The 27817-nt window shown below is 39.6% G+C and overlaps 1 long non-coding RNA gene and 1 pseudogene across 1 annotated transcript in view; one reads left to right on the top strand and one right to left on the bottom strand.

Moving 5' to 3' along the window:
• LOC133252994 (uncharacterized) overlaps window positions 1-27817 on the bottom strand; it is a 57062-nt gene that overhangs the window by 16074 nt on the left and 13171 nt on the right. The window lies entirely within an intron of this gene.
• LOC133253536 (small nucleolar RNA SNORA70) lies at window positions 6704-6850 on the top strand (annotated as a pseudogene).

Here is a 27817-nt window from a genome sequence, read left to right as displayed (position 1 = left end):
TCCATATGTTCAAGCTGGTTTTAGAAAAGGCAGAGGAACCAGAAATCAAATTGCCAACATCCGCTGTGTCATCAAAAAAGCAAGAGAGTTCCAGAAAAACATCTATTTCTGCTTTATTGACTATGCCAAAGGCTTTGACTGTGTGGATCACAATAAACTGTGGAAAATCCTGAAAGAGATGGGCAAACCAGACCACCTGACCTGCCTCTTGAGAAACCTATATGCAGGTCAGGAAGCAACAGTTAGAACTGGACATGGAACAACAGACTGGTTCCAAATAGGAAAGGGAGTATGTCGAGGCTGTATATTGTCACCCTGCTTATTTAGCTTATATGCAGAGTACATCATGAGAAATGCTGGGCTGGAAGAAGCACAAGCTGGAATCAAGATTGCCAGGAGAAATATCAATAACCTCAGACATGCAGATGACATCACCCTTATGGCAGAAAGTGAATCTAGATCATCAAAAAGCCTCTTGATGAAAGTGAAAGAGAGTGAAAACAGTTGGCTTAAAGCTCAACATTCAGAAAACTAAGATCATGGCATCTAGTCCCATCACTTCATGGGAAATAGATGGGGAAACAGTAGAAACAGTGGCAGATTTTATTTTTGGGGGCTCCAAAATCACTGCAGATGGTGACTGCAGCCATGAAATTAAAAGACGTTTACTCCTTGGAAGGAAAGTTATGACCAACCTAGATAGCATATTCAAAAGTAGAGACATTACTTTGCCGACAAACGTCCGTCTAGTCAAGGCTATGGTTTTTCCTGTGGTCATGTATGGATGTGAGAGTTGGACCATGAAGAAAGCTGAGCGCCAAAGAATTGATGCTTTTAAACTGTGGTGTTGGAGAAGACTCTTGAGAGTTCCTTGGACTGCAAGGAGATCCAACCAGTCCATTCTAAAGGAGATCAGTCCTTGGTGTTCTTTGGAAGGAATGATGCTAAAGCTGAAACTCCAGTACTTTGGCCACCTCATGGGAAGAGTTGACTCATTGGAAAAGACTCTGATTCTGGGAGGGATTGGGGGCAGGAGGAGAAGGGGACGACAGAGGATGAGATGGCTGGATGGCATCACTGACTCGATGGACGTAAGTCTGGGTGAACTCTGGGAATTGGTGATGGACAGGGAGGCCTGGCGTGCTGCAATTCATGGGGTCTCAAAGAGTTGGATACGACTGAGTGACTGAACTGAACTGAACTGAAGGTGATCACAGGGATTAAGTATGATAACGTGTGTTAAACCTAGCACAAAATCTGACAAATAATAGACAGTTAAATATAAAAACCATCACTATCATTATCATATCATCAGTGTAAAATGAGACTGTATGAATAGCATAATTATAGATACAGGAGACATGTACACTCCCATCCCCCTTGTCCTCCCTGATTTCCAAGAATCCTCAGTCCTGAAAGCTTTCTTAACACCCAAGATCAGAACTGTCAGAGCCTCAGTCTCAGTAGAAGAAAGAGGGACAAACAGAAAAGAAACTCTTCATATGGCTGGTTCCAATTCCTTTCTTATTTCTTCCTATTTCTCAGAAACTCTGTATTAGCAAAATAAGTTAGGGAAAATCTAATTTTTTTATTTCTTTACTTAAACCACTCAATGCCTAATAAAATATTCCTCAGTTTTCCAGAGGTAAAATATAAATTTCCTCTGCAGGGATGAACAAATGGAAATAAATTACCAGATTTTTAATTGACATATAGTTTATTTACAATATTATATTAGTTTCAGATGTGAATCGACACTTTTAGAGATTATACTCCATTTAAAGTTGTTACAGAATAATGACTATATTTCCCTGGCTGAACAATATACCCTTGTTGCTTATTTATTCTACATAGTAGTTTGTATCTCTTACTCTGATCTCCTCCATTCCCATTTCCCTCTTCGTACTGGTAACCACTCGTTTGTTCTCTATATCTGTAAATCAGTTTGTGTTTTGTTATATACATTCATTTGCTTTATTTTTTAGAGTCCAAATATAAGTGAAAGCATAAAGTATTCACCGCTGTCTGACCTATTTCACTAAGCATAATACCCTCTAGGTCCATCCATGTTGGAAATGGCAGAAGTTCATCTTTTATGATGATGAAGTAACACTCTAACAGAGTTTTACCAAGAGAATGCACTGGTCATAGCAAACACCCTCTCCCAACAACACAAGAGATGACCATACACATCGATATCACCAGATGGTCAATACCAAAATCAGATTTACTATAGTCTTTGCAGTCAAAGATGAAGAGGCCCTAGACAGACAGCAAAAACAAGAGTGGGAGCTAACTGTGTTTCAGGTGCTTTTGCAAAATTAAGAATCAAATTGAACAAAGTAGGGGAAAAGACTAGGCCATTCAGGTATGATCTAAATCAAATATTTTATGATTATACAGTGTAGGTGACCAATAGATTCAAGGGATTAGGTCGGATAGACAGAGTGTTTGAAGAACAATGGACAGAAGTTTGTAACACTGTACAGGAAGTGATGGCCAAAACCATCCCCAAGAAAAAGAATGCAAGAAGGCAAAGTGGTTGTCTGAGGAGGCCTTACAAATCGATGAGAACAGAATAGAAGTGAAAGGCAAAGGAGAAAGAGAAAGATATATCCATCTGAATGCAGAGTTCCAAAGAATAGCAAGGAGAGATAAGAAAGCCTTCCTCAGTGATCAGTGCAAAGAAATAGAGGAAAACAATAGAATGGGAAGCACTAGAGATTTCTTCAAGAAAACTGGAGATAGCAAGAGAACATTGCATGCAAAGACGGGCACGATAAAGTACACAAACCACAAGGATCTGACAGAGGCAGAAGAGATTAAGAAGAGTTGGCCAGAAGGCACAGAAGAATCGTACAAAAAAGAAATTAATGACCCAGATAACCACAATGATGTGGTCACTCTCCTAGAACCAGACATCCTGGAATGTGAAGTCAGTGGGCTTTAGGTAGCATTACAATGAACAAATAAAGTGGAGATGATGGAATTCCAGCTGAACTATTTCAAATCCTAAAAGATGATGCTGTTAAAGTGCTGCACTCGATATACCAGCAAACTTGGAAAACCGAGCAGTGGCCACAGGACTGGAAAAGTTCAATTTTCTTTCCAATCCCAAAGAAGGGCAATGCAAAAACTGTTCAAACTACTGTACAATTGCACTCATTTCACATGCTAGCTAGGTAGTACTCAAAATCCTTCAAGCTAAGCTTCAACAATATGTGAACTAAGAAATTCCAGATGTACAAGCTGGATTTAGAAAAGGCAGAGGAACCAGAGATCAAATTGCCAACATTCAGTGGATCATAGAAAAAGAAAGGTAATTCCAAAACAAAAAAATCTACTTCTGCTTCATTGACTATGCTAAAATCTTTGACTGTGGATCACAACAAACTGTGGAAAATTCTTAAAGATATGGGAATACCAGACCACCTTACCTGTCTCCTGAGAAATCTGTATGCAGGTCAGGAAGCAACAGTTAGAACCAGACATGGAGTAACTGATTGGTTGAAAATTGGGAAAGGAGTATGACAAGGCTGTATATTGTTCCCCTGCTAATTTAACTTATATGCAGAGTACATCATGTGAAATGCCTGGCTGGATGAAGCACAAGTTGGAATCAAGACTGCCAGGAGAAATATCAACAACCTCAGATATGCAAATGACACCACTCTTATGGTAGAAAGCAAAGAACTAAAGAACTTCTTGATGAGAGTGAAAGAGGAGTGAAAAAGCTGGCTTAAAACTCAACATTAAAAAAACTAAGATCATGGCATCTAGTCCCATGACTTTATGGCAAATAGGTGGGAAAAAAGTGGAAACAGTGACAGATTTTATTTTCTCAGGTTCCAAAATGACTGCAGATGGTGATCGCAGCCATGAAATCAAAAGAGGCTTGTTCCTTGGAAGGAAAGCTATGACAAACCAAGACATTATATAAAAAATCAGAGATATCACTTTGCCTACAAAGGTCCATACAGTCAAAGCTTTGGCTTTTCTAATAGTTATGTAAGGATGTGAGAGTTGGACCATAAAGAAGACTGAGCACTAAGGCTTTCGAACTGTGGCGTTGGAGAAGACTCTTGAGAGAGTCCCTTGGACAGCAAGGAGACCATACCAGTCAACCCTAAAAGAAACCAACACTGAATATTCATTGGAAGGGCTGATGCTGAAGCTGAAGCTGCCACCTGATGTGAAGAGCCAACTCATTGAAAAAGGCCCTGATGTTGGGAAAGACTGAGAGCAAGAGAAGAGGGCAACAGAGGATGAGCTGGTTGGATGGCACCACTGACTCAATGGACATGAGTTTGAGCAAACTCAGAGGCATAGTGAATGGCAGGGAAGCCTGGCATGTTGCAGTTAATAGGGATACAAAGATTTGGACATGACTTAGCAACTGAACAGGAGAAGGCAATGGCACCCCACTCCAGTACTCTTGCCTGGAGAGTCCCATGGACGGAGGAGCCTGGTAGGCTCCAGTCCATGGGGTCGCTAAGAGTCAGGCATGACTGAGCAACTTCACTTTCACTTTAGCAACTGAACAAGAGCAACAACAACATTCTATTGTTTCTATGATTCTTCCACAGCTTCTTTCTCATTTGTTCATGAGTACTCAGGTTGCTTCTAAAAGTGGGCTATTGTAATGCTGCTATGGACACCGGAGTGCATGTAATATTTTCAAAATAGGGTTTTCGTTTTCTTGAGATATACACCCAGCAGTGGAATTTCGGTGCCATTGCTGTAGTTCTGTTAGTTTTTGAGGAACCTCCATGATGTTTTGTGTCCGCACCACACAGTGGCTGCACCAGTTCACAACACCATCAATGTACTAGCGTTTCCTGTTCTCCACATTCTCGCCAGCATTGCTATATGTAGACTTTTTGATGTTAGTCATCATTGTGACACTGTAGCTTTGATTTTACATTTCTCTGATGATTGTTGTTGTTCAGTCACTCAGTCACGTCTGACTCTTTGCGAAAGTTTCATTTATCATTTGTAAGTGAAAGTAACTGAAAGTCATCTTCAGGAGTGAAAGGCTTCAGAAAACATTTAATACATATACTCTTACTTTAAAAGTTGCTCAAAGAATGCTGCAACATATTCAAGAATGGGGAAGCGATAATGTTTTCTTCAAATACTAGTGGACAATGAAATAAAAAAATCCAGAATTTAGACTAGAAAGTTAATGCACATGAGGCATAACACGAATGTCAACAGTATGTCTAAAAATAGAAAACTATTGATGTATTGTAAAAAAAAAAAAAAAAAAAACCATCTTTATCTTAAATCCTAAACAATATCAGTTAAAATGAGAAAGAAAAAGTCTAGAGAGGAAAGAAAAGTATATCAAATGTGTAATCTTTCAGAGAGGAAAGTAAGAGCTCTTATTTTGGCTTTCATACTTTTTTGAGATAAAATTTACATAACTTGAAATTATCCATATTAAAGCAACAATTTAGTGGCATTTAGTACATTCACAGTATTGTGCAGCTACCACCTCCTAGTTCCAAAGCATCTTCATCATCTCAAAAGGGGAATGGGAGCAATTGATTAATGGCTACGAAGTTTCCTATGTGTATGGAGTTGCCTATTCTGGATATTTCACATAAATGGAATAATATCACACTTTAACTTTTGAAGTTTGTTTTGAAATTTGAAATATAAAAGATGCACCTAAAACAATATGATTTATAAATTAACAATGAAGAGATGGGCCAAAATGTTCTAGGCAGAGAAATTCTGTTTTGTTCTCTTAAGCTACCAAATTGCCTGTGGAACATTTGCTAGACTACCAGGGAACCATCATCTGTTAAGTAGTTTTATTGGGGGAAACTTTAAAATAATAGGAAGAATTAAAATTAGCCTCTCAATTCTATGTCTACCTGATGTCCAAAAACCTGGACCGACTAAAAAAATCTCATAATTACTTCATGGAAAATTATGGCACCACTCAAGTCAAGGTTTATGCAAAAGAACAGAATCCGATATGACTAAAAGAATTTCTTGGTCTTGGATGTCTGGTTAGGAAACTTCCTTACAAGTGATTTCAAAAGTATCCAGGTTCCCTGTCTCTTTCATATGCTGAACAAATAGGTTCAGACATCTCCCCTTCTCTTTGAGTGTTTATAGTGTTTCTGTGGTCTAATGTAGACAATCACAATAATTTTGTATTCATAGAAAACCTTTTATTCATGAAATTTCAAGTACTTTAGCAGAACAAGCAATCCCAGGTCCCTGAAGTCCCAATTACATTGGAGGTTTGCAGTTTTCCAGGGGCGCTGGACCTATTCAGATACCATTCTGCCTCCATCCTTTTTTTTTTTTTCTCTCTCACATTAGAAAATATGCTATAGGACCATGGACCACATATTTGCTTCTGAGAAGTCTTTTTCTACAAAGGAAATGTCCACAGGGGGTCAACTCTTGTCTGAAGCCTTTTCTTATCCTTCCTCCCTCCCCTGCCCCGACATGACTCAGCACTGGCAACAGAATTAATTACTTTTTGCATTTCAATCTCCATTTTGGGCTTCCTTGGTGGCTCAGACAGTAAACAATCTGCCTGTAATGCAGGAGACCTGGGTTCACTGTTTAAACCTCTACCATGGTTTAATAAGGTCTATGAGCTTCATGATTTAAGAAGTCCTAGATATGAATTCTAGCTCCTTCCACTAACTAGTTGTGTACATTTGGGTCTCAGTGTGTTCATCTGTAAATTGGACATAACAACCAGAATGATCAGAAAGAATTTTTATGCAAATCAGAGCAGATAAGCTGCAAACAGCAGCCTCCTAGGTAAGTGTATGCAGCCTGTTGCCTGTACAGGTTGCCGTAAGGGACCTTGGAAACAGTCCTTTATAGTGAACATTCATGGTTGGCATGCTGTCCTCAGTCTAGGCTCCAGACAGGTATGCAAGGTACCTTTGGAGAGTCCCAGGGCACAGTGGCCAGGGTCTACATTGGCCAAGTCATAATGTCCATTTGCACCAAACTGCAGAACAAGGAGCATGTGATTGAGGCCCTCTGCAAGGCCAAGTTCCCTGGTCACCAGAAGATGCACATCTCCAAGAAGTGGAGATTTCCTAAGTTTAAGGTGGATGAGTTTGAAAACATGGTTGCAGAAAAGTGACTCATCCCAGATGGCTGTGGGGTCAAATACATCCTTAATTGTGGCCCTCTGAACAAATAGTGGGCCCTGAACTCACAAGAGCCTTACCCTCCTTACTCACACCCACCAATAAATCCTACTTTCCTGTCAAAAACAAAGAAAGAAACAGTGCAGATAAAGAACTTAAGACAAACCTGGTGCATAGGAAGTGCTCAGTCACTGGTAGCAATGAATAGCAGTAATCCCAGCGGTCATCCTGATTTCAACATCACTGTGTAAATACAGTTTGGGCCATATCAATAGATTTTTTACATATACTTGCTCACATGTCTTTCATACTAGGTTGTCTAATCCCAGAATGACAGGCCCCTGGCTTGTTTGACCTTGTTTTCCCAGCACCAAGCACAGGAACTTCATAAAAGTTGATTGAATTTGTGAATGAATTACTTTTGCCCATGATTAACATTTCAGTCTTTTTTTTTTTTTAACTTTCTAGACAACTTATAAACCTCAAACTGTCAACAAATGGCAGTTTAGACTTATTTCCAACTGTCCTTCCCTTGCAAGCTATTTATCCAGTCAGTAACACTGACAGATTTGAAATTCCCCTCTAGCTAAAAAGATAAGCCAAATGAGCTCACGGGGAGGAGAAAAGAAGTGCTTGGAAGGAGAACCTTACTTATGGTTAAGTAAACTCACCCATTCCTTAGGAATGAGAAGGGTTTGTTTAATATTGTTTCTTCTTATCTGACTTGCAACACTTCAAATTCAGTTAATTTCAAAATTTTATTTGTGCCTATTGATAATATCTCATGGAATCTCAAGGTGATGGGGTGAAGACCCTTAATAGGCTTGATGGAATGTATGAATTTTGTCTGTTACACCAACGCATGCTTAAAGGAAGCTTCCATTTGTCGAAGACCCCACTGCTCCCCTAGAAAGCCTGTATATTAACAACTATAACAAATGTAAGCTATATGATTGCCAGCTGTTTACCAAGTGACAGGCACTTTCTAGATGCTTTACCTCTGTTGTTCATAATTCTCATACTAGTTTTGAGAAGCAGACATCAGAGAATCAATAACACTTGTAGTTGCAGATGAGAAAATATTTGACTTAAAGATGGGCTCGATAAAGGACAGAAATGGTATGGACCTAACAGAAGCAGAAGATATTAAGAAGAGTACCCCACTCCAGTACTCTTGCCTGGAAAATCCCATGGACGGAGGAGGCTGGTGGGCTGCAGTCCATAGGGTCGCGAAGAGTCGGACATGACCGAGCAACTTCCCTTTCACTTTTCACTTTCATGCATTTGAGAAGGAATGGCAACCCACTCCAGTGTTCTTACCTGGAGAATCCCAGGGACGGGGGAGACTGGTGGGCTGCCGTCTATGGGGTCGCACAGAGTCGGACACGACTGAAGTGATTTAGCAGCAGCAGCAGGGACAATATAAGTGATAAAAAGTTCTGAAGAGCAAGCATCAAAGTATCTTTTAAGAAGTTTCAAGACCCTTTACTTATCAAAGCTGTGTAGATAACTAAAGCTTCAGAGGCAGGCAACTTTGGTTTGGTTTGCCAGCTCTGCCACTCACTGGCTTAGGATGATCAACTTATTTATCTGACATCCTTAATTGTCTAAACGAGACTGACAAAATTGACCTCTCAAGTGTTTGTGACCATAAAGTAAGGCAAAATTCAGCACACTGCCTGGCACACAACAAGCCCACACAGTTGTCCCCTTCCCAGTTTCCCTTCTGAATTGGCACATTTCTGCCCACTCAGACCAGGACTAAAAAGCCAGCCTGCCCCAAGGCTGAGAATCAGATGAAGAAAAATGAGTAAAACCAAAGCCCCTTTCAGCATTTGGTAGTCATCAATTAGGAGCCCCTCATGTCATAGGTCAGAGCTCGACATTATGGCTAAGGGAAGCCAGTTGGCCTAGAAGTGGAAAAACTGTCTAGCAATTAGGAAAATTTATAGGTATTTCTCAAAACTCCTTGAGTCCTGGGCTGGGGAAAAGCGTAGTGGTATGTGTTTTATCAAAGGCTCAAATAAACCCACGTCCCATCAGAATCACTGCTTAAGAGATGTAAGAAGACAGGGAGAGAATGAAAAGCAATGAAAAGACAATGGAAAAAATATTTCACAAGTTTTATTAGTTGGGATGGTGGGCAGGCACGTACTCTATTTTTCTGTCTGCTCAGGCAAGCCTCGGCAGACCAGAGGGAAATTCATCCTCCCCTTGTTTGTTTTATCCACAGCCTCCAAAGGAAAGATGTTAGAGATCTTGCTTTTTCACAGACGTGGATACTGTCTCACTCTGTAATCCAGAAAGCAGATGTTTTCAACCCGCCCTTGGAAATGAGAAGTGAATGCCATTTCTTTTTTCTTTTCTTTCTCTCTTTCTTCATACAGAAATTTTTGCACAATTTAAATATATTCTATGCAGAGAGTATTTCAATTCATGGCTTCATTTTGGCTTTTTCTTTCTTTGCATAGCTTTCCAATTTAGTAGGGATACTGTAACGCTTTGGCACAAATAGCGGGAAAAAAAAGTTCTTTTCCAGGACAGAGTTGTTTCACTTTGTCTTGATGGTTCCACCTGACCCCCCTGGGAAGGGTTGGATTTCTGCACATCTATCACACCCACAGAGGCCGTGTCAAAGCCCAGCCCAACCGCTCTTTTGCACATGTATGGCTGGTTATTCACTACATGTAGGCTGAAGATGAGAGCCTGAGGTGGAAAAAGTGGATTCCTACCCAGCCACTCAGGACACTGACCCTTTTGTGAGCCAACTCTCCTCTCTTGTTCCTGTAACTATGACATTCCATCACTGTGCAGAGCTGTTTCAAGTGTGAGCTTCTAAGGTATCACTTCTCCAAAAATTCTAGCCCATAACCACTAGCTTTCAGATATGAGGAAAAAGATAAGTGTGTAATAAAGCCAAACATAACAATTAATGCATCAGGGTTCCTAAGTGCATTTTGCAATAGCAGATTGTGTTGCAGCTGATGTCAGAGCTGACGTGTTGTTAATCCAATAAAAGTGCACAGGGATTTCTCTAAACCTTGGCTGGGTACACGTGAAAATGCTATCAGACCATTTGACATTTTGTTTGAGTTCATTGTCTATCATCTTGAAAGTACTCCAGCTTGATTTATATACATATCCTTTAGAAACTGCTTCCCTTACCTGTTGAAGTCAGTTTTCTATAAATTCTTAAAGGAGCAAAGGTTTAGCTGATCAGAATGAGAATCATAAGTAGACCTGGAAATTCCCTGTGAGGCACCAATGCCAGTGTTTCTTGGTATTGCTTAGGCTAAGAACTTGGATGGAATGGAGGAATGAATCAAACTATTGGGATTTTTTGTCTCTGAAATCAATGAAGGCATTCTTTGCTATCATGTATGATAAAAGCATTGAAAGTGGCTAGATTCCCTTTAGTATCTTTCCCTAATAAGCCAGTTCTGAAATGTGTATTGTACACAAGCAGAGTACCAGGGATTGCACACTGGTCCCTTCAGGCCGTGTGGTAGGGTGACAGGGAGAGGGTGTGAGACAGTAGAGTAGAGCATATGGAGCCAACAGTGCAAGTGTGCTGTCTAAAGAGCAGCCACGACTCCACTCCCATGGGATTCAAGTGTGGCAACATTTTCTGATTTACTTTTTCCAAGAAAAGTCAGAAATCCTGATGCTTACGTGAAATGGTTAGGGGAAGCACTGAAACCATCTGCGCCATACCCAGGCAAGATAGTAGCCACTTGCAAGAGCTGTCTTAACAACAGGAGGTCCTGGTAAGGATCATGGGACTAACAAGCTACCACGAACCAGCCGAATTCAGGAAATGTCAAAAGGAGACTGGAGACAATAATCCATGTGTCCTACCAACCTCCCAGAATCCTCCTCGATGGAATCCATCTTGGCTGAGCAATGCATGAACCAGCAGGAAGGACCCTGTATTAGAATGATTGGCCATAAAACTCAAGACTGTGAGCCATGTGGCAGAGGAGTCCTCCTGGGTTCCCTTAGCCGGTTACTCTCCACCCAGGCACCCCTTCTCAATAAAGTCTCTTGCTGTGTCAGTACGTGTGTCTCCTCAGACAATTCATTTCTGAGTGTTAGACAAGAGCCCACTCTCTTGCCCTAGAAGGAGTCCCTCTTCCTGCAAGAGAATCTTTAAATGTTGGAAACGAATTCACATTAAAAAAAAAAAAAAAAAGATTCTATGTACGAGTAAAAGCATCTGAGTGCTGAACTCGGCTTGTATGATATCAGTTTTAACTTCTGCAATGATTGGGATTTGGGCTTTTGTCCCATACAGCCCAGCAGTCTGGGGCTCCATGGCTGGGGAGTCACAATGACCTTTCCCCCACGACATCCTGGAGTCTGTCAGTTAGCCTTATTCATGGAGCATGAGCCAATCAGAGGGCTGCTTTCCCACAATGCATCTTGTGGGCTGTCCACCACAGACAACAGGACATTGACTAATTATATAATTGTTTGTTTCCTGTGAGAGTTGTAGCAAGTTACCACAAATTGAGTAGCTTGAGACAACACAAATGAAGTCTGACACATTTCTCACTGGGCTAAATTCAAGACAGGGCTATGTCCCTTTCTGGAGGCTCTTGAGGAGAATGTGTTTCCCTGCCTTTTCCAGTTGCTTGAGGCTCCCACCTTCTTTGACTCATGGCCCTTTCATCCATCATCGAAACCAACTGTGACAAGTGGAATCCTCAGGCCATAGCACTCTGACTTTGCTTCCCTCATCACATCTTCTCTGACTCTTAACCCTCTGCCTTCCCTTCCATTTCTGAGGATCATTCTGATTATGTTGGGCCCACCTTGATGCATGTGTGCTCAGTTGCTTAGTCATGTCTGCCTCTTTGTAATCCCATGGGCTGTAGTCTGCCAAGCTCCTCTGTCCATGGGATTATCTAGGCAAGAATACTGAAGTGGGTTACTATTTCCTCCTCCAGGAGATCTTCCCAACCCAGGGGTTGAACCTGTGTTTCTTATGGCTCCTGCATGGCCGGTGCATTCTTTACCACTGAGCCATAAGCTTCCTATTTTAAGGTCAACTGACTGGCAATTTTAATGCCCTGAAGGATGAATATGGAACCAAATGTTCTCAATGTCTGCTTTAAATGTTTGGTTTTCCAGAATGTGTACAATGGCCCTACTCACCTTTCACAACTCCTGTACAGTAAGTCCCCTACTTATGAACAAGTTGAATGATTTCTGTTCTGAGAGCAGTTGTAAGTCCAATTTGTTTGTTGGCACAACAAATTTAGCCTAGGAATTCAACTAGCACAATCTGCTATATAGTACTGTGCTGTAATACGTTTACAATACTTTTCATACATATAGTACAGAAAAAGCAAACAAAAAATAAAACGTTTTTAATTTTACAGTACAGTACTTAGAAAAGTTAGTAGTACAATATAATAGCTGGCATACAGGGACTGGCATCGAGTGAACAGGCAAGAAGAGTTACTGCCTGGAGGAGGGAGAGGAGGTGGGAGATGGTAGAACTGAATGATCCTCAGCAATTGAAGATGGAAGGGCAAGCTGCAATTTCACTCGCTCCTGTTGTTGATGGAACGCAGGTTCGACTCCAACTCTTTGAACATTCTCAACCTGAGGGTTAGTTCCCCAATGGTTCAGCGATAAAGAATCCACCTGCAATGCAGGAGACAGGGAAGAAACAGGTTCCATCCCTGGGTCAGGAAAATTCCCTGGAGGAAGAAATGACAACCCACTCCTGTCTTTGGCCAGAAAATCCCATGGACAGAGGATTTTGGCAGGCTATAGTCCACAGGGTTGAAAAAGAGTCAGACTAGACATAGCAACTGAACACACACTCTCACACATACACACACACTGGCATAAAGGGGACTTACTGTATCCCACAGGGTATTTCAGGATGACATTTATTCAGTTATTTTGCATTTGAATCACGGGAAATTTTCTTCAATTGTGTTTGTTTTCCCTAATCTTTTGAGGCTCATACCTCACCACTTAACCACTTGCTTTCTTCTTTGCATGAAAAAGAGAAAAGTTTCAGGTAGTAAACGCCATTTCCTGTCACTCACTTTAAATTCTAAAACCAATCAAAGACTTAGTTTTAATATTTTTGCCTTAAAAATAATAATTTACTACAACTTTATTGAATGGCTTCACTATCTATAACACTGTTAGGTCTGGTATGGGCAGACTAAGAGGATATTCCAAAATGAGTAAAATTGAGGCCCTCCGGTCCTCAATTCCCTTATCAAATATATCAGTTGAGTGGTAGAGGTGACAAAGGAGGAAGGAAGATTGGATGTTGGAGAACAGAAAGCGCTCCACAGGAGATGCAAATGAGACATGAGTTTCAAAGTGCCAAATGGAATGTTGCTCTTATTATCTGATTTTCTACCATTTCAGTGCTATGATGGAAAGGAGAGAATATTTCAAGTTGAGTGGCAAGTTGAAACCAGGATGGGAGGTCAGAGTCAGTACTGCAGGTGAGGACAAGGGGACAATCAAGGATGGGGCTCTCTTAGATTTTATCTCATTTTGCCCTGTCTTTGGCCAATGCATGCATGCATTTCAGTGGTCCTCAAAACTTTTATCATGATCCTGTGTGCATGTGTTCAGGCCAAGTCACTTCAGCCCGACTTTTTGCAGCCTTATGGATCATAGCCTGCCAGGCTCCTTTGTCCATGGAAATTCTCCAGGCAAAAATACTGGAGTGGGTTGCCATGCCCTTCTCCAGGGGATCTGCACCGAGGGATCAAACCCATGTCTCTTATGTCTCCTGCATTGGCAGGCAGGTTCTTTACCACCAGTGCTACCTGGGAAGCCCCTATCATGGTCCTAAATACACGATGAAATACAACTTGTAAAATTCAAAAGACAAACATAGCCTATCAAAATAAAACCACAAAATTATTAATGTTGGTTGTCACTTTGCAAATAGCTTATTGTATCAAAATTATTTGAAAAGAAGTCTGTCTTCTTCTCTAGGAGAGACTTTGAGCAAGAAATGGATTCTGATTTACCTCGTGTTTCCAAACTTGAGCCATACTAAGCAACTTAGCACCTGTTTAATATGGACATGATTTGAATTCTATTCTGTACCCCTTTGCTTAATATCATAAAAACACGTTACTAGATAAGACTTGGCTCCCATGAATTCTACCACCTTGGGTTCTGCCTGTGATTGTGTATAAAATTAAACTTGATAATCACCTGATCTTAAGATAAAGGAGAGTATCCTGTATTACCCAGGTAAACCCAAGGTAATCTGGTCCCTAAGGGCAGAGGGGAAGACAGAAAGATGAAGCAGAAGAGACAGAGGCAGAAGAGATGGGCAGCCTGAGAAGATTGATGCCATTTCTGGTTCTGAAGTTTAGGGATCATGTGTAAGGAATGGAGAGAGGCAGGAAGGAAATGGGGACCTCAATCCTACAACCACATCGTACTGAACTTTGTCAATGATGTACATGAGCTTAAAAGTGGATTCTTCTCCAAAGCTTCCAGAAGAAACAACCCTGCTAACATCTCGATTTTAGTCCAGTGAGACCAGTGTCAGACTTCTGACTTACAGAACTTGAAGGTAATAAATTTGTCTTAAGTCACTAAGTTTATGATTATTTTTTAATGGCAGCAATAAATAACTAAAGCAAACACCAGTTGTAGCTCCCTCAAAATCTTTTCATAACTATTATACTCTTGGTCTTTCTAAAGAGAATTGCTCTTTCCCTTATCTTGGCAATGGAGCATCCCCTCATCCTGCACTCATAACATGAGATTCATAATAATATTAGCCCTATTTCCTTGTCAATATCTTACCTAAAACAGTTGATTGTAAGTTCCTTGAAAGTAGAGAACAGGTATTAGTCATCTTTATCTCTTGTTTCATAAGGCTTAGGAGAAGTTGTTTATTTCTACCAAAGAGATATTTGAAACTCATTTGAGGGAGAGGAGGAAATAGACTCAATCAGAGGCGATGCTTTTCAGTCTGGGATCTACAGTGGTAAGTCTGACAGTCAAGTGGGAGTGCTGAGCTCCAATCCACTTAACCCAAAGGAGAATAACTACTATAGGAATGTAGAATGACTACTATTGGAATGTAGACAGCTGGATTCAGGGAGTGAAGACAAGAACAAGCATGTTGGGAGCAATTCGAGAGAGATTACCTAAAATATCTGCTGGTGTGAGATTCACCTGTTGAGCCCCCTGGGATGTGACTGGCCTGACTTGAAGGATCCAGGGCAGTGTGGGTGATATGTGTTCAGAGAATGATGCTTCCCTAGCTGGCAAGTGATATACATTTCTGGACCACTATTGAAATACAGCTTCCAGCCAAGGTATTATATCTGGAGTCCTAGAGATTTAATTACAAAGGATTCTAAAGCCAGATTTATAGTGGGCCTTGTATTACCTTACTTTGTTCCATGATCTAAGTCTAAAACTTCAAAAATAATGTGTCCTACCCCCTTCAATCCCCCCCAACTCCCTCACTCACCCCACCACCACCACACATGAGCACTTGATTTTAACTTGGAAAGTTCTATTATAGAGCCCACCTTCCCTTTGGATCTCAGCTAATTCCAAGAGCCCTTTTGGTTCTCTCTCAGAAATGCAGATCGCCACCTAATCAAACTTTTCAGCTCACCAATTCCAAGTTAGCCTCTCCAGCCAAGTTATCCCTGGAAACGTATTTTAAACTCTTTTTAGCAGAGAGAAATATTTGGATTTTTGCCTATTTTGCAAAGGCTGAGAATCAAATTACAGACCCAGAGCTTCTGTTTTTTTTTTTTTTATATTATGTGTCTGTATTATTTAAACATACATGGAAAATAGTATTTTTCCTTAACAAACTAAAGCTTGCTGGCGCCAGCACTGCATTGGTGACTGTGACCATTGTGTGGGTCGTGTCACCGGGATGCAGTCAGAGGCCTCAGTGAAATAGTCTGAGTGCACAGAACGGAGCCAGATTGGGACATGGAATGTGGGCCTTCCCTTTGCTTTTCTGGAAAGGGATAATTACTGACTATACAAAAACTTTCCATTGATTATTCAATGTTGCCTCCTCTGTCTCAGTGCAGGTCATGGTAGGCTCTCAGATACTGAAATGTTATTCTCCTTATATTGGTGGAGATTCTTTTCAATTAAAGGACTTTTCCTTCCTCTAATCTTTTTTTTTTTTTAACTTTAAAAACATTCTTAGCTCATGTATCTAAGCCACGTAAGCACATGTGTTTTGTAATGTTCCATATTTTGAAAGGAAAGAGTGAGATCCTTTGAACATATTTTCCAAGCATCTCAACTGAGTAACAAACTATTTTATCTTCCATGTCTGTGAATATTTTGCAAATGAATGAGTCTGTTACCCCTAAATTTCTTATAGCATCATTAGCATAGACTTCACTTGGGAGTTGGTTAATATTTGAGCAGCAGCTGAACTGGTTTACAGTTCCACAGTCCAGAGAGGAAAAGTTAGCTAAATAAATTAATAGTGTAAAAAAAAAAAAATCAGACACTTTTTAAAGCCAGTTAAGAAAACAAGCTATTCACAATCACTTTAGATGAATCATTAACATTCTAAATTCTAATAACAAATTTATTAATCTGCTTCATTAAGGCAGACATTTCAATTTTCCCTGCTAGGAAGCTCCTTATTAACATAGGTCAAGTTACTATGTTTACCTGAGTTAAGTAAAATTATATATCTTAAATATTTCACCTCACTAATGATGCTTGACTCCATCTTTTTTCTATTTTTGTTGTTTAGTTGCTCAGTCACGTCCAACTCTTTGCGATCCCATGGACTGCAGCACACCAGGCTTCCTTGTCCTTCACTATCTCCTGGAATTTTCTTTTTTTTATTTGAAGTATAACTGAAATATAACATTATATCAGTTGCAGTATATAACATAATGATTCAATATTTGTGCACACTGAAATGATCACCACAATAAGTCTAGCTACCATCTGCCACCATACAAAGTTAGAACTTTGTGTATGTGTGAATAAGTTATTTTCAAATATGCACCGCAATATTATCATAATGTACACTATGCTATACATTACATCCCCATGACTTATGTATTTTATAACTGGAAGTTTGTACCTCTTTACCTCCTTTACTCATTTTGTTCCCCACCAAAACCTGCCCCTCTGGCAAGCATCAGTCAGTTCTATAAGTCTGGCTTTGTTCTGTTTGTTTGGTTTGGTGTTTAGAGTCTACATATAAGTGAAATCATATAGTATTTGTCTTTCTCTGCTTTATTTCCTTAGCATAATACTCCTAGGTCCATCTATCCATGTTTCCATAAATGGCAAGATTTCATTGTTTATGGCTAAGTAATATTCCATTGTGTGTATATAATATTATATATATATAAACATAGGGGTGCATATATGATTTCAAGTTAGTGTTCTTCTGTTCTTTGGATTCCACCCAGAAGGGGAATTGCTGGATTTTCTGGTAGTTCTCCTTTTAACTTTTTTGAGGAACCTCATACTATTTCCCATAGTGGCTGTACCAGTATACATTCCCACTAACAGTGCACAAGTGTTTCCTTTTCTCCTCATCCTCACCAACACTTGTTACTTCTTGCCTTTTTGATCTTAGTCATTCTAACACGTGTGAGGTGATGCCTCTTTGTGATTCTGAATTGCATATCCATGATGATTAGTGATGTTGAACATTTTTAAATGACCTATTGACCATCTGTATGTTATCTTTGAAAAATGTCTATTCAGATCCTCTGCCCATTTTGTAATCAAATTGTTTTGTTTTCACTTTGAATTTTATGTGTTCTTTATATATTTTAGATAATAACCACTTATCAGATAAAGGATTTGCAAATATTTTCTCCCATTCAACAGGTTTTCTTTTTGTTTTGTTGACAGTTCGCTATGCAGAAGGTTCTTAGTTGATGTAGTCCCATTTACTTATTTTTTCCTTTGCTTTTGGAATCAGATACGAAAAATCTTTGCCAAGACCAATGTCAAGGAGTTTACTGCTAATATTGTCTTCTGGGAGTTTTATGATTTCTGGTTTTATATTTAAGTCCTTCATCCATTTTGAGTTAATTTTGCACATGGCATAGGCTAGTAGTCCAGTTGTATTCTTTTGCCTGGTCTGTCATCAGTTTGCAGAACATAATCTATTGAAGAGACTCTTTTCCCAACTTTATATTCTTGCTCCTTTGGCTACGTACTTGGCCATATATGTGGGGATTTATTTGTGGCCTCTCTATTCTTTTCCATTGAACTATATGTCTTTTTTTATGACAATACCATACTGTTTCAATTACTATAGATTTGTAATATAGTCTAAAATCAGGGAACAATGATGCCTCCAGCTTTGTTAATCTCTCTCAATATTGCTTTGGCTGATTGGAGTCTTCTGTGGTTCTATTCAAAATTTAGGATCTGTTTCTCTGAGAAATACCATTGGATTTTGATCAGCATTGCACTGAATGTGCAGATTGCTTTGGGTAATATGGACATTGTAACAATATTGATTCTTCCAATCCATGATCATGGAATATCTATTTATTTGTGTGTTCTTCAATCTTTTATAATTTTCAGTGTACAGGCCTATTATCTCTTTGGTTAAATTTATTCCCATGTATTTTAATCTTTTTGATAAAATTGTAAATGGAATTTCTTTCTTAATTTCTCTCTCTGAGTTTGTTGAAAGTGAATATGAGAGATCTTTGTATATTGATTTTGTACCCTGCAACTGTATTTAATTTATTAGTTCAAACAATGTTTTGGTATAGTCCTTAGGATTTCCTCTGTATAAAATCACATAGTCCAGAGAGTTTCACTTTGTTCTTTCCCACAGCCCCCCTCCTCCCCAGTTTTGATGGAAACTTTTTCTTTCTTTATTGCTTTGGCTAGGACTGCTAGTACTATGTTGAAAAAAGTGGTAATAGTAGGTATCCTGGTCTTGTTTCAAATCTTAAGAGGAAAACTTTCAGTTTTTCATTGTTGAATATGATGTTAACTGTGGACTTATCACATATGGCCTTTAATATGCTGAGGTACATTTTCTCTATTCCTACTTTGTTGAGAGTTTCTACCCTGAATAGATGTTGAGTTTTCTTAAATGATTTTTCTGCATCTATTGAGATGATCATATGATTTTTTATTCTTCATTTTCTTAATGCTTATTACATTGAGCAACTTATGGATGTTAAATTATTTTTATACCCTTGGAACAAATCCCACTTGATCATGGTGTACAACCCTTTTAATGTACTGATGAATTCAGCTTGCTAATATTTTGTTGAGAACTTTTGCATCTAAGTTCATCAGAGCTATTGGCCTGAAATTTTCTTTTTTTGTGTGTGTGTGGTGTCCTTGTCTGGTTATTGGAGAAGGCAATGGCACCCCACTCCAGTACTCTTGCCTGGAAAATCCCATGGACGGAGGAACCTGTCTGGTTATGGTATAAGGTAATGCTGACTGGAAAAGGTCAGTTCTCATTCCAATCCCAAAGAGAGGCAATGCCAAAGAATGCTTAAAATACCGCACAATTGCACTCATCTCACACGCTAGTAAAGTAATGCTCAAAATTCTCCAAGCCAGGCTTCAACAATACATGAACCATGAACTTCCAGAGGTTCAAGCTGGTTTTAGAAAAAGCAGAGGAACCAGAGATCAAATTGCCAACATCCACTGGATCGTGGAAAAATTAAGAGAGTTCCAGAAAAACATCTATTTCTGTTTTATTGACTATGCCAAAGCCTTTGACTGTGTGGATCACAATAAACTGTGGAAAATTCTGAAAGAGATGAGCATACCAGACCACCTGACCTGCCTCTTGAGAAACCTATATGCAGGTCAGGAAGCAACAGTTAGAACTGGACATGGAACAACAGACTGGTTCCAAATAGGAAAGGGAGTATGTCAAGGCTGTATATTGTCACCCTGCTTATTTAACTTATATGTAGAGTACATCATGAGAAACGCTGGACTGGAAGAAGCACAAGCTGGAATCAAGATTGCCAGGAGAAATAACAATAACCTTGGGTATGCAGATGACAACACCCTTATGGCAGAAAGTAAAGAGGAACTAAAGAGCTTCTTTTTTTTTTTTTCCTAAAGAGCTTCTTGATGAAAGTGAAAGAGGAGAGTGAAAAAGTTGGCTTAAAGCTAAATATTCAGAAAACTAAGATCATGGCATCTAGTCCCATCACTTCATGGGAAATAGATGGGGAAACAGTGGCTGACTTTATTTCTGGGGGCTCCAAAATCACTGCAGATGATGATTGCAGCCATGAAATTAAAAGACACTTACTCCTTGGAAGGAAAGTTATGACCAACCTAGACAGCATATAAAAAGCAGAGACATTACTTTGTCAACAAAGGTCCATCTATTCAAGGCTATGGTTTTTCCAGTAGTCGTGTATGGATGTGAGAGTTGGACTATAACGAAAGCTGAGCACCGAAGAATTGATGCTTTTGAACTGTGGTATTGGAGAAGACTCTTGAGAGGCCCTTGGCCTGCAAGGAGATCCAACCAGTCCATCCTAAAGGAAATCAGTCCTGGGTGTTCATTGGAAGGACTGATGTTGAAGCTAAAACTCCAATACTTTGACCACCTAATGGGAAGAGCTGACTCATCTGAAAATTCGCTGATGCTGGGAAAGATTGAGGGCAGGAGAAGAAAGGGACGACAGAGGATGAGATGGTTGGGTGGCATCACCAACTCAATGGACGTGAGTTTGGGTAAACCTCGGGAATTGATGATGGATAGACAGGCCTGGCGTGTTGCGGTTCATGGGGTCACAAGAAGTCGGACACGACTGAGCAAATGAACTGAACTGAACTGAATGCTGACTTAGGAAAATAAGTCTGGAAACATTCCTTTTTCCTCAATTTTTTGGAAGAGTTTGAGAAGGATAAGTGAAGCAATTTGGTCCTGGACTTATCTTTATTAGGAGATTTTTGATTACCGATTCAATCTCCTCACTAGTAATCAACCTATTCAAACCTTCTATTTTTTTATTTTTAATAATTCAGTCATGGAAGACTGTATGTTTTTAAAAATGTATCCATGTCTTGTAGGTTGTCCAATTTGTTGCTCTCTTATTGTTCATAGTAGCCTTTTACAGTCATTTGTATTTTTGTGGTATCATTTGTAATTTCTCTTTTATTTCTGATTTTATTTGAGGCCTCTGTCTTTTTTTCCTGGTGAATCTAGCTAAAGGTTTATCAGTTTTGTTTATCTTTTCAGTGAGCCATCTGTTAATTTCATTGGTCTTTTCTATTGTCTTTTTAGCTTCTATTTTAATAATTTTTACTGTTGCTTTCCTTAAGTATTGCAAAGCTTGAATCCTTACTTAATTCACCTGTACCCCACGTCCTCACTGACAGCTGAGTTGTGTTTCATAGGATGGTTGTCAAGAAGGGCAGTAGTAAAATTAACTGGCAAAATCTTTCTATGCATGCAGTTCAACCAAAGTTCTCATAAAGTAGGCCTTACCTGTTTCTTCACAAGTAGAGGAAAGTGATCCTATTTTTTGTCCATGTGCTCCATGCCAGGCTGTTCTAAGCACCTTAAATATATTACCTTATTTCGTCCACCTGTGATGAAAGTACAGGTCCTGATAATTTCCTTCTCTACTTAGAAAACTAGGGATTTAGGCTAAGAATCATGTTATTCCAAAGATTATGAATATATGTAAGGGAATCAGTTCCTTAAATCTAAAAAAAAACATCCCATAGAATATATTTTTAAAAGAAAAGCAGAAACATTTCACAAGCCCAGAACTTTAGTGGAACTGAATTTATTGTTCAATTTAGGGAAACCTGGATGGCTACAGTCCATGGAGTCTCAAGAGTTGGACACAACTGAGCAACTAACACTTTCACTATCTTACAACTAGTACTATAAGCAATAATTGTAGTAAATAGTTTTGAGGAAAATGATGATGGAGTTGAAAATCCTTCTAAACTAAATATTTTGGAGATAGCTCACACGGAGATTAAGAGAGGGGGTTGTTTCTCCTTTCTCTTTTAAGAGTTCCCCAGGGAGAGTCATTTTCTGATGAGTCCCTGTAGGGGGTGGGATGGTGAGTCATTGCTGTGTAAGACCAGCTGGGTTGGTGCTAGCAGTGGGAGAATGGCATTGTTAGAATCTTCTTTAAAAAATCAGTTACCTCCAGCCTCTCCCCCCACCATTCCACTCTTCTAAGCTGAGTAACAAAGATAATACTCCAGCACATTCCCAATGTCATTCCCTCTGCCTGGAGAAGTCACCTTAACTTTCACCTCAAGTGTCAAAAGCATTTTTCTCCAGAAGGACTTTCCTGCCTCCTTGAACATGACTTCTCTTGTTTCTGTTCTATTCCCCATCTCCATGTCTGCCCCATCAGGGCAGCTGCCTCCATGCATTGGAATCCTTGTTCAGTAAGTTACCTTCTCACTAGATGTCAAATCTTCTATGGGTACTCACTGTCTTTACAGCTTGGCATGCCCATGGCTTTACTAAGTCATTTTGCATGTTTTGGGAATGAATAACACTCACATGAACCCATTATGAGATCTATAAACCTATGTTTAAGCAATAAAAGTGAAAAACAAAAGGGCAAAAATGTTACCCTCAGGGACTTGATTATTAATTGGCTGTAGAGCTTTGTGTTTAAGGGCCTCTGGTTCCTCATCCATAAAATGTGAGAGTTGAAATAATCAACTCTCGGTAATATTGCCAACAACTAGAAATAGCTAGAGTCACAGGCTGATCCTCCATCTGGATTCAGTCCAGTTTTCCTTATATCACAGGTCCTACCAATGGAATCTTCATACCCTAGCTTTGACTTTGTAGCCAAAATCTTAGCAATGTGAATTTCAAGAAGGCCATTGAGCCCTAAATCTCAATTTCAACATTTCTCACTGATTTTGTTTGAAAGAAATGACCACCAGGAACATTGCAATTCAGATATGAAATCAACAACCTCAGATATGCAGATGATACCACTCTAATCAATAACCTCAGATATGCAGATGACACCACCCTTATGGCAGAAAGTGAAGAGGAACTCAAAAGCCTCTTGATGAAAGTGAAAGAGGAGAGTGAAAAAGTTGGCTTAAAACTCAACATTCAGAAAACGAAGATCATGGCATCTGGCCCCATCACTTCATGGGAAATAGATGGGGAAACAGTGGAAACAGTGTCAGACTTTATTTTTGGGGGGCTCCAAAATCACTGCAGATGGTGACTGCAGCCATGAAATTAAAAGACGCTTACTCCTTGGAAGGAAAGTTATGACCAACCTAGATAGCATATTCAAAAGCAGAGACATTACTTTGCCAACAAAGGTCCGTCTAGTCAAGGCTATGGTTTTTCCAGTGGTCATGTACGGATGTGAGAGTTGGACTGTGAAGAAAGCTGAGCGCCAAAGAATTGATGCTTTTGAACTGCGGTGTTGGAGAAAGACTCTTGAGAGTCCCCTGGACTGCAAGGAGATTCAACCAGTCCATTGTGAAGGAGATCAGCCCTGGGATTTCTTTGGAAGGAATGATGCTAAAGCTGAAAGTCCAGTACTTTGGCCACCTCATGCGAAGAGTTGACTCATTGGAAAAGACTCTGATGCTGGGAGGGATTGGGGGCAGGAGGAGAAGGGGACGACAGAGGATGAGATGGGTGGATGGCATCACTGACTCGATGGACGTGAGTCTGAGTGAACTTCAGGAGTTGGCGATGGACAGGGAGGCCTGGTGTGCTGCGATTCATGGGGTTACAAAGAGTCGGACATGAGTGAGTGACTGAACTGAACTAAACTGAATGGTAAAAAATAAGAGGGACAAAAAAGCCTCTTGATGAAGATGAAAGTGGAGAGTAAATATGTTGGCTTGAAACTCAACATTTAAAAAACTAAGATCATGGCATCCAGTCCCATCACTTCATGGCAAATAGAAGGGGAAAAAGTAGAAGCAGTGACAGATTTTCTTTTCTTGGACTCCAAAAATCACTACAGTGACTGCAGTCATGAAATTAAAAGACTGCTTGCTCCTTGGAAGGAAAGCTATGACAAACCTAAAAGCATATTTAAAAACATATCTCTTTGCTGACAAAGGTCTGTATAGTCAAAGCTATGGTTTTTCTAATAGTCATGTATGGATGTGAGAGTTGGATCATAAAGAAGGCTGAGTGCTGAAGAACTGATGCTTTCAAATTGCAGCAGTGGAGAAGACTCTTGAGAGTCTCTTGGACTGCAAGGAGATGACATCAGTCAATCCTAAAAGAAATGAACTCAATATTCATTGGAAGGACTGTTGTTGAAGCTGAAGCTTCAATACTTTGGCTACCTGATGCTAAGAGCTGACTTATTGGAAAAGACCCTGATGCTGGGAAAGACTGAAAGCAAAAGGAGAAGTGGGCAGCAGAGGATGAGATTGTTGGATAGCACCACTGATTCAATGTACACGAATTTAAGCAAACTCTGGGAGACAGTGAAGGACAGGGGAGTCTAGGGTGCTGCAGTCCATGTGATCACAAAGAACCAGACATGACTTAGTGCCTGAAAAACAACAACAATAACACGTAATGCTGTCTGATAATGAAGACATAGATTGTGTGATACTGAAAGTAATGAAAGGAACTTTCTATCACAAACTGTGGTCATCTGCGCTCCAAAATACTCTTGAGATATAAAACGATATTGGTGAATAAATATCCACAATATCCACAAAATACAACTTTTTTTTTCAGAATATAACTTTCAAGGTTTAAATTTTGTTTTAGTAAAGGAAATAATATGTGATCTTAAGAAGAGTCAATAGTTATTGACAATTAGATTAACATGTTATGTGACAGGTAAAAGAATGAATGAATTCCACTTATAAATCTAAACACAAAGAACAACAAAAAAACTGAATTGCAACAGCAAATGCATTGGATTCAGACAGATTTCTTTAGTCTAATTTTACCTTACAAATAGCAGGAAGAAAAATTTTACTTCAGAGCATATTCAAAGGAAAGTCTTCCTTCCATGTAAAATCAAACCATCTTACAAATTAGAAGATATTGTAACTATCCCAACTTCAGGCAGATAGAATTTGTACAGTACACAGCTGTCCTTACATTGCCCTTTTGTTACTATAAAGTATAGTAAAGAGACTGATCCCTGCAGGAATGAGATATGGCCTTTTTTTGTTGAAGAGTTGCACTTTCATGATTTCCTACAAAACAGCTGCAAAAATACCTACAGTAGGGCATCTGGAATTCTTAAAAGTGACTTGAGGATTTGTAGCTAATGAAACATTGTGAAATAACACTCACCATGTTGTAAAAAATACCCTTAACCATTTATTAGCATTCTTTAAGACAAAAATAAAAGGTACCCTAAGCACATTAGCCCAGCTTGATTAGAAGAAAATGCTAAAGTGACAAAGAAATTGTGTAAATAGATGCCTTGCCAGAAACAGACCTTGACATCATAAGACATTTCAATCTCTTTTAACAGTTATGAAGAACAATGTGGTAAAATCCCACCGTGATGTCTGCAGCTTAAACTGTTTGATCAGATTCTGGAGCATCATCAGTAATAACTTACATGTTCTTTAAAAATGTGGTTTCCTGTTGAGACCAAGCACTGTTCCCAGAAAAAAAAGGAATTCTTTTAAAGATGTTTTTCATTTTTACCTCTCACAAAATAGGACTATCAAAGTGAAAGCAATGGCCTTTCCATGAGAACTTGGGTCAAATAAACCATGTATTGTTCCATCTTAAAATGAAACATCTGGCTGACTTAAGAAGAAAACGAGCTTAATTATTTCTGAGTATCTAGCAGAGAGAGGTTAACTTCAAAATCTATATGTCTTTCCAAGATGGACATGGAAGGAAGAAAAAAAACTATGAAGTTATTTTTGACTCAGGAAAGTAGATCTGGAGGTAATTTAGTGAACACAAATTACCACTGACAAGGGAAGAAATAATTTATTCTCCTGGTGAGTCTTTTTATATGAGTGGGCAGCATGGAGCTGTCAGCAGGGAAAAGGCATTTGGATGGATTTAAAAATAATTTAAACCAAGTCCAATATCCTATAAGATATCTAGGACATCATATGAAGTTGTGGGACTTCTTGGAGAAGTTTTATTTCTAAACTGAAGCTTGAAGGTGAAACTATGAGATATAAATTCAGGTGGAGGAGAGCTTGGAGATAATATATTTCTTAACAAATTCTTCTCCCTCACTTTTGTTTTTTCTTTTTTCCTGGGTCTTCAATCTAATAGTCTCTGCTCACCAGAATGTTTATGGATGTCTACTTGGAATGCTCCTCCCAATGGCTCCATCCTTCGGGGAACCTTGGTTTCCTGATGGTCACTACCAGGTATAATCTGCTGGAAGGGTGTTGTCCTTTCTCTGCTTGAACCATGGCTCCTGGTTGGGCTAGGATACTGATTGGATACATGTCCATGCTTTCCCTCATTTTCCTATTTCCTCTTCTCCACTTTGGGCATCACTTAAGACTGAAGGGGTGGTCAGACTTTCCTGCAGGTATAAAGGAAGGATATGCAAGATAACTATATCCTAGAAGAGAAAAATTATAACTGTACTCTAAATCCATTTTCTCCCATAGTTTGAGGAGAAAGCACACATAACTGGAAGGAAAAGCATCTTCACAAAGGGTATCCTTGGGGACATACTCAACCCTGGCCTGCTAACTTACACCTCTCTCAATGATTTCTTCACCTAATCTCCATGGTGTTAAACTCCACACACTTTGGGGGAAACCCATCTTCCTTACAGGCCCCTCCTAGGGTCTGTCCTCTTTCCCACCCAGCACTATACTTCCTCCAATTCAGAATGCTCTCTGGCAGGAAGGGGGCACTAGGAGGGAATCGTGATTGCTGGTCTTTGACATTTTAAGTCTTGTAGAATATAGCTCTCTAGCCATCTAGCCCTCTTCACATGATGGAGGCACACTGAGTTGAACTGACATGTATCACAAGGACATACCTTAAGCCTCAGAGAGAGTATCACCTAAACTTACAAGAAATAAGAGGAATAATGATCAGACTGCCTCTCTCACAGTGGACTTTCACTTGCCACACAGAGCACTAAGACTTCCACCCCTGAATCCCAACTGCCTCCTCCATTGTCCTCTCTACCATCTGCAGAAATGACCATATAGCTTTGGTCAATTCACTCCTTTAACTCTACACATTTTTATCACCCAATTTGATATGGCCAAATAATTCAAATTCTTATGCAAGAATCATCTAAGATGGTCCCTTTCTGGGATAAGAAAGTTACAGTAATATCAAGAAATATTTTGTTGAAGATTCCATATCCAGTCATCATTCATCTAATTAAAGAAGTTAAAAATTTGAAAATTGACCAGAACTCTTGGGAAGTACTAGAGCTCTGTTCTAAAGACCAAATGCAGGTGGTGCTGAAAAGAACAGCAGGTTTTCAAGAACCCTCCAAGCAACATCCATGCTTCTGCAAATTGAAGTGATTGGCCTCATTGTTTAGAATATTCTGAGACTCAGGCAAGTCCTGTCTTCAGCGCTGCGACTCTTTCTCGGGAAAGGTGTGTGTGTGTGAGTAGTAGCAGTAATAGAAGGAGTAGTAACAGCATTGGTAGATGTGCGGGCTGGGGCGGGGTGGTGTATACAGGAAAGAACCACCAAATGCTTTTCATGGCAAAACGGTCTAGGAAAGGAAAATTTCGTGTGGAACCAAGAATGACTA

This window comes from Bos javanicus, chromosome 8, assembly GCF_032452875.1.
Source record: "Bos javanicus breed banteng chromosome 8, ARS-OSU_banteng_1.0, whole genome shotgun sequence".
Taxonomy (NCBI): domain Eukaryota; kingdom Metazoa; phylum Chordata; class Mammalia; order Artiodactyla; family Bovidae; genus Bos; species Bos javanicus.
This window is presented reverse-complemented; position numbering and strand designations above follow the sequence as displayed.